The sequence below is a fragment of the Drosophila eugracilis genome, unplaced genomic scaffold, assembly GCF_018153835.1.
Source record: "Drosophila eugracilis isolate 14026-0451.02 unplaced genomic scaffold, ASM1815383v1 contig_223, whole genome shotgun sequence".
NCBI lineage: Eukaryota > Metazoa > Arthropoda > Insecta > Diptera > Drosophilidae > Drosophila > Drosophila eugracilis.
In genome coordinates, this window is record NW_024573067.1 from 81010 (window position 1) to 89508 (window position 8499).

The following is an 8499-nucleotide window of genomic DNA, read 5'->3' on the forward strand; positions in this document are numbered from 1 at the left end:
TACAAATAAAACAGTGATCGTTTCAATACGTTATAAAGGTTTTATTAGTTGAGATCAAAAGCCGCCTTCTTGAGTCAGGGGTACGATTTTTCGTGCCTCGCGAAACTGACAGTCGGCGAGCGAATTTAATGAATTAATCAGGTGGACGGCGAAGAGATTGTTGTAAGAAGAGTACCTAAACAGACAGCGACAGCCTCTGATTGAGCACCGAATGCACTTAGACTGAGTCTGACTTTATTGAACAAACTTAATAGTATTTTAGGTACAAAATGCTTAAGTTAACAAAAGTAGGTTTAAAGAAACATTGAAAGTATATTTTTCAAGCGGAGTCAATTGGAGCCTAAGTTGCAGAGTGCAGAGCCATATTCATGAATTTTGATGTGTCAGATAGTTTTGTTTGGTCAGAGGTGACGATATAGCTGATAGTCGTTCTGACTGTCCATCAGCAGAGGTAGTTAAGCGACTTTGGTTTTAATATTCAGTTTCTTGTTTATTTTTAATAATGCTGTAATACCAAACGTTTGTGACTTGATGCGTCTTAACATTTTCCCGGGAGTAGAACCGTCGTTATCCAGGACGCACGCGCAATTGTCCAGCTAATCCTTGTCTGCTACGTGGGTGGAGATCGTGTCCTTTTGCTTCGGCCTCTAATCATTCCATAATATAACCAAAGTATTTTCCGTGCCGGAACAAGTGAATAATGGAGCAAATATGGTGCAACACAATACAGATATAAACCGGACAGACTTGATGCCCGCCCTGACTTGGTCGTCCAATTCCAGGGTTCTTCACCATCGTTTGAAAAGATACGGTACTCCCGTAGTTTTTCGTTTTGCTATTGCTACCGTTCTCACTTTTTTCGAGAGCGGGAGCGGAGCCGTAGCAGAAAAACGAAAACTTTCTGCTCTGCTCTGCTCCGAGCTACGAAAAGTTCACAGCTACAGCTTTACCAATGGCAGAAAATTATATTTCTTGCTATGCGTAGCATAGCTATTTTGAGAACGAAAGCAGAGCAGAGCAATAAATATTTTTTTTTGTGCTACAGCACCTTATAAAATACCTTATAAAAATATATTTTAAAATTCTAAACAACATTTCTTATAGCTAATGAAACTGATTAAAATGAGTGTATCTATCTATATATATAAAAATGAATGTAACCTTGTATGTCCGCTATAAAATCGTAACCGGCTGGACTAATTTTTTTGAAATTTTTTGTACGTGTTTAAGGGGGCTCCAGGTGTCTTTAATTTTTTAATTTTTTTGAAATTTTTTGTACGTGTTTAAGGGGGCTCCAGGTGTCTTTAGAATCATAAACGAAGACAATTCGCTGTAGCTCTTAACAGCTGAGGGAGTATATGGCAACGCTCTAAACGCTGGCAGCGCTTTTTAAAACAGTTAAATTTGAAATGTTGTTTTTTTAAAGGTTTTTTATGTGATTTACGTAAGAATATATTTAAATTGTGAAATTTATGTCATCTATTCACACCAAACGTGTATAACGAGGCACGGATTTTACTTGATGACATATGTTTTGCAATCGCTGACAAGACACTGGTGCAACTAGGAATACCTGCTCCAAACCGACCATCAAATGACCATCTCAATTGTGAATTGCACCGAGAAACAAACTTTGATTCTGTCGAACTCAGGACATCTGTTCAAAGAAATCCTCCCCAGTTGGTTCCAGAACAACGCACTGCGTATGACAGAATTATGCGTGCAATTACAGAACAAATCGGTGGACTGTGTTTCATAGATGCGCCCGGTAGTGCTGGCAAGATTTTTCTTTTATCGCTCAGTATGGCAACCACACGATCACAAAATAAAATTGCACTGCCATTGCATCATCTGGAATTGCGGAAGCACTTTTGGATGGTGGACGAACAGCGCGTTCAGTATTGAAGCTACCATTGAATTCATAAAACTTAGGCTCCAATATGTAACATCAACAAAAACTCTGAAATGGGCAAAGTTTTCAAAACTTGTGAAATTATTAAATGGGACAACTGCTTAATGTCTCACAAGAAACCTTTGGAAGCTTTTGATCGTACCCTGTAAGATATAAAATAACACATTTAATACCTGCTGATCAACTTAATACATTTCTCAAATCATCCGTTTTATGGCCTCATTTACAAAAATTGACATTGAAAACCAACATGAGTGTAAGTTAAGGGGTAACTGCAGATCGTTCTTTTCCTTGGCGGTTTTTGTTTTATCCTAAAATGCTGACCAAGAAGACATCTGCTCCCGGCGAGCACCGGCCGTTACATAATCCGCTGGTCTGGTTACATAACCCTGCCGGCAGTCGATCGGGAAGAGCCCGTTCAACGGAAGATGACCCCGGCATCACGGTGACCTAAACGGACCCGCTAGGTCATAACCTAACTACAACATGATGCATCGGCTGAAATATTTGCAAAACACTTAATGTATATTGGAAATGAACGAATACAAATTGATGAATCTACGCAATCTAACACCTTGCCAACAAACTTCTGAAAGATTACAGAAAGCTTATACGAATTGGAGCTAAAAGTTTTTCCAAGAATTGCACAGAACGTCAACATCATTAACATCACTATTCTGAATAGTGATTCACCAAATCCTGAAGTTTCTATTTGCCAGGCTTGCCACCACACGTTCTTACATTGAAAATTAACGTACCCATCATTCTCCTTCGAAATATAAATTCACCTCGACTGTGCAATAGAATCAGGCCTTGATCAAGAAACTAATGAACAATGTTATTGAAACAATAATTTTGACTGGAAAATTCAATGGTGAAGACGTACTGTTGCCACGTAACGCAATGATTCCGACGGATATGCCATTCGAACTCAAACGTTTGCATTTCCCGGTGCGACTTTCCTACGCAATGACTATCGACAAAGCACAAGGACACATGTTGCAAGTGTGTGGGCTAAATTTGGAGAATCCATGCTTCCCTCTATGTGTGGGCAACTCTATGTGGCCTGCTCGCACGTCGGATGGAAAAACAAGAGGAAACGCTATAGCGGAGTGCCGCGACTGTAAGATACCCGTTACTGTTTTACACAATTTTAAAATATTAATTTTGCTAGTAGAAATTCCCCAAGAGCCACCTATTGTCGGAGAAAGCATGTCGAGTAACTGATAGTGACGTCACTACCCATGTGAGGCCTTATAACCTAAATTTCTTCATAAGTAGCGAAATAATGTTCCGTTTTGAAAACCGTTTTGGTAAATCGTAAGATATTAACAAAAAAAAGTTATGCAAGGTCAAACGAAGGCATTCATAATATTATTATAGATGCCACAGTTTTCCGCGGTTTGTGCAGTGGCATCTCTAAAATATAGATTCCGGAGTTTTTTTAGGGCGTTAGGGTGGGCGGGGCTTGATCGGAAAAAAACAATTCACATTTGGGGCATCATAAAAACCTACATGTTTAATCCGAACTTTCTATCACTTATAGTTACCGAGATATAAGGTTTTCTTGAAATGCGAAAACCGTCTTTTGAGCTTGGTGGGCGTATTGGTGGGTGTGGCCGGATATTAGTACCACTAAAAGATGCGCTGGCATCCAAAGATTATACATACTGAATTTCAACTTTCTAGCTCTAATAGTTCCCGAGATTTCAGCGCCTTTAGTTTTTCGTGATTTGTGGGTGTTAGAGTGGGCGTGGCAGAATGCTGAGATAAACTACTCTACGAGTAACGGGTATAACAAGAAACATTGTATATCCCAAAGCATTTCAATAAATGTTTAATAGAAACCTAAATGAAAATACCCATGGTGCATATAGAAAGAAAGTAAGTGGCTAGACCTATCGAAGGGAGGGAACGGGACTATCAGCAGGTAAGAGGAAGGATACTTGGAGAACGTATTGCTGAGGTGAATTCCTACGTAGTTTTTGCGATGCTTTAGTGATACAATGGAAAAAGGGAAACCCGTTTTGACGGTAGATATGCAAGAAATTGAATAATTGAATATTTATGTGATGCGTTCTTATCTTTCGCACTTCTAAGCAGATTTTTAAAAATTCAGATGCAATTTACGAGAGAAAAAGCTTGGCATCGCAACTATCCCTGCGAAAGAAACTTTTAGCTATGAAATTAAAAGGTTACACTTTACTCCTCAGTAATTTAAATTTCGTTGATGATGTCATTACTGAACTTAACTCTTCCACCCAGTTATTATGGAGTTATAACTGCTATGAAGACTTTATCTAATAGTACCTTAACAGCAGCTTTCGTAAAAATACGACTTTTTGACCAAGAGACTAAGATTAAGAATATTAGTAAGAATACGAGTTAGCAGTTGGCAGGTAGACAATTTTAAAATACAACCGTACAAGCCAAGTTTCAAACCAAAATGTTTTCATTGCAGAAAGCTATGTCATTTTAAGAAAGATTGTTTTCTTTTAAATAGGCCGAAAAAGAATTTTAGTGAGAATAAAGAATAGATGGGCAAGATCAGATGGCAACAGCAGCATCAACCCAACCAGAGCCTAGTTATGCTTTCATGTTTAGAAATACAACTTCTAGTTTAAAGACAAACGAGTCTGAGTTTTCCTAGACTCAGGAGCATCGGTCTATCTTATAAATGACACAACCTTCTTCTCCGAGTATGAGCGTTTGCAATCAAATATGGCCATTTTGGTTTTTGTGAGTTAGACGTGAACAGACGTATTTTTATATCGCTCCGTGCGAAACTAAAAAATACACCACAAATAGCCTAATTCTATTTCGCGAAAAGACGCTCAAAGTGTACGCATGGGTACTTGTGCGCATGTGCTTTGGAAATGATCAATTACTAAGTGTTCTAATTACTAAGATAAGTGATAATACAGTTTGCTACAAATAAAAGCAACGTAACAAAAAGCCATATTGAAAAAGTCTCGGCAGCCACAACAAGACGAACGACGTCTTTCGTCAATCAGAAATAACTCTTACTACTCCATAACAGCGGTAGAGTTAACAGAACCGGCAACAAAACTGCGAGCGAATACGGAGAGAACACGCTCGCTCTTTCCCGGCTTATTATGTCCAAGTTTCACATGACTGTTTAGTCAGATCTTACTGACAAGCTAGCCTCTACGCAACCCAGAAATACAAAAAATGTGAACGCATCATTAAAACAAACAAACAGGAATCGATCGATAGGTGCAAATAAGAAAAATTAAGCCACAAGCAGCATAAAAAAGAATAGCATCAAAAGTTAGCAATAAAATTGGAAACACTGTGTCAAACAATGCGCTGACAAGTAATCAATTTTCTATTCTTAGTGATCCAAAATACTGCTCAAACACCTAGTGCAAAGCAACCAAGGCCATCACCAATTTACGTACGCAAGGCAAACTGTGCTGAATTGGTTTAAAAAATAACTGATCAAACTGGAGCAAACAAGTTCTATGTAAAGTCCATAAAAAGGGGCAATATCAACGAAACAAAAATACAAGTGAACGAAGAGCAAGACAACCGATTAGTGGCCAAACACATCGATAACGACCAATATTGGAATAAAATCCAGTTGTACATACAACTGCAAACTGGAAGGCTCGTAACTATAACCAATACATTGATAGCAATTCAGCAAACGCTGCAGGAAATGCGCTATAAAAATCTCCTTTTGGAGCTATTAATCAAACAGAAATCTGCTTAGATTGTTTCACAGCACAAATACGAGCTCTCGAAGATCCTAGATCAGTATCACATTAACGCCATGCTTATATCAGAGACTTACCTAACAAACAAAAACTATTTTCACCTTAGACTCATGGCGGTACTGGCATACTGATTATGAAACGCATCAGGCACTATGAGTTGCCATTATTTGCAACAGCCTGAATAAAAGCTATATCAATATACATCGATACCAGAAGCGGTACCTTAAACCTCTCAGCTGTATACTGCCCACCACGCTTTTCCATTTCCGAAGATGTATTTGTACAGTTCTTTGACCTATTAGGTGACCGTTCTCTAGCGGCTGCTGATTACAACGCAAAACACACCCACTGGGGCTCTCGACTCACCAACGCCAATGAAAGACAGCTGTACAACGCTATAATTACTCCAAGAAACAAGCTTGGTCTTATCTCTCCTGGCAAGCCTACATATTGGCCAACAGATCCTAATAAGAAGCCTGACTTGATCGATTTTGCCGTCACAAGAAAAGTGACTAGAGATGTCCACGTGGAACACTTAACAGATCTGTCATCGGATCACTTGCCTATTTTACTTCATCTCTACGACCATCCACAGCTTTCAGAACGCATATATGTTCTAACCTCCCGTAAAACAGATTGGCTGATATACAGAAAGTTTGATGGCTTCCCAAACATCTACCACAAAGAAGAGATTGGCAGCTCAGTTGGAGACCTAGTGTTATGTCACTAGCTGCACAAATCCACACCTGTTCTACCGGCTTGTAATCCTGATAACAACAGTCGGGCTTCTAGGCATATAAAGGAACTGCTACGCAATAAGCGAAGGCTTCGAGATGAGTGGCAGCGGCTTAAAACAGCCAACTATCTTCTACGCACAGTCTTAGAAGATGAATTTAATCGATCTTAATTATCCTATTTGCAGCCTCTCTCCCCAAACAGCAAATGATTTACACTGTGGAGAGGTAAATCAGGAATATGGCCACCAATCGAAAGTAAATCGCCACTTCACAAAAAAACAGGTAAATGGGCTCGCAGCCATGACGAGAGGGCAAATGTATTGCCGCATATATAGAAAACGTTTTCAGGCCACTCTCACCAACAAAAAGCTTTGTGCTCCCAACAAATATCTTTTCAGAGGATACCCTGCCAACCATATTCCAATAAAGAGAAGTGATAAAAATGATAAGTGCTCAAGAAAAAAATTAAGCGCCAGGACACAATTCAATTTCCCATAAAATGATTATAGAATTGCCGAACTGTGCAATAATTCTTCTCACCACAATATTCAACAGCATGATGAAATTGGGCTATTAGGCGAAAAGGACAAGTCCCAGTTTATCATATAGGCCAATCAATCTCCTGCCGTGCCTATCAAAGATATTAGAAAAGCTGATCCTGAATCGTACAAAGCAACACCTACAGTCCCATAATGCAATTCCAAACCACCAATTTGGTTTTCGCAAGAAACACGGAGCCAATAACAAGTAAGCCGAATAACCTCCGAGATACGAAATACATTTGAAAATCGAGAGTATTGTTCCGCAGTCTTTCTGGATGTTGCTCAGGCCTTCGGCCGCGTTTGGCTGGACGGCTTAATTTATAAAATTAAAACCTTGCCTTCATAGAACACCCAAAAAAAACCGGAGTTAAATTTTGTCCATAGAAGTTTCGCAGTGTGATGTAAAGATTTCCTCTCCGATTACCATCCAATTGAAGCTGGAGTACCTCAAGGTAGCGTGCTTGGACCAACACTGTATATAATTTACACAGCATCGCAACTGTTATCAACTTATATCGGGATTCTATAGAAATGGCAGATTGGCGCATAAAGGCTATCGAGCAAAAGAGTAAAGAGTAAATACGTCACGTTTACCTCAAACAGACAAACTTCCACCCCACTATCTCTGAACAACATTCTTATGCCACAAACAACTGAAGTATCATGTCTTGGAGTCCATCTTGATAGACGGCTTACTTGCGAAAGCACATTGAAGCTAAAAGAACACAACATTAATTAAAAGCAAGAAGCCTACATTGGTTAATAAGTGCCCGTTCTCCGCTATAATTGGAGTACAAGGTACTGCTGTACAACACAGTTCTCGAACGCATTCGTAAATATGTCTCCGGTCTATGGGCAAACGCATGCGTTAGGAACTTACAAGTAATACTGCGAGCTCAATCAGAGATACTGTGAACTGTAACTGGTGGACCGTGGTTCATACGGAATGAAAACATTCCCAGAGATTTAAATGTGGAATCTGTTGAAAACGAAATCAACACTGTAAAAGCAAAATATACGGTCAAGCTACATGCTTATCCAAGTAGGCTAGCCATTAACAACTCAGGCAAAGAAATCTCCCAAACCCAGCTACAATAGCTAGCGTCGTTCTCTTAAAAAAACTTAATTTTAACTAATTTAATGTACGTATTAGGCTAAGTTTGAATACTTGTCGTTAGTCTCGAAGAGAAAAGATTCGATAAATTATTACCGCTTTTTTTATTTTTTGTAATAGCTTTGCTTTTATTTATTGAATCTAATCTTAATTTCGAGACTAACAATAAATTTACTAGTCTGAACATTAAAATTTAACTAACAGTATACTAAGACTGCATTCTGGGTGCGCGTTCCTAAAGTCGGTCGCTGGGTGGGTTTGTCATTGCGACGAAGACGTTATTGGTTGCTTAACCTTGTTAGATAGCTTGCAACGATATCTTGGTTAAGTACTTTTCGTTCTGTTTAGCGATCATTTCTTTCACTGATAGAATGTTTAAGTAGCGGTGTATGTTTTCGTTGCAAACGTAGCACGGTGCCTCGGTGATTGTTCTCAAGATCTTTGACTGAACTCG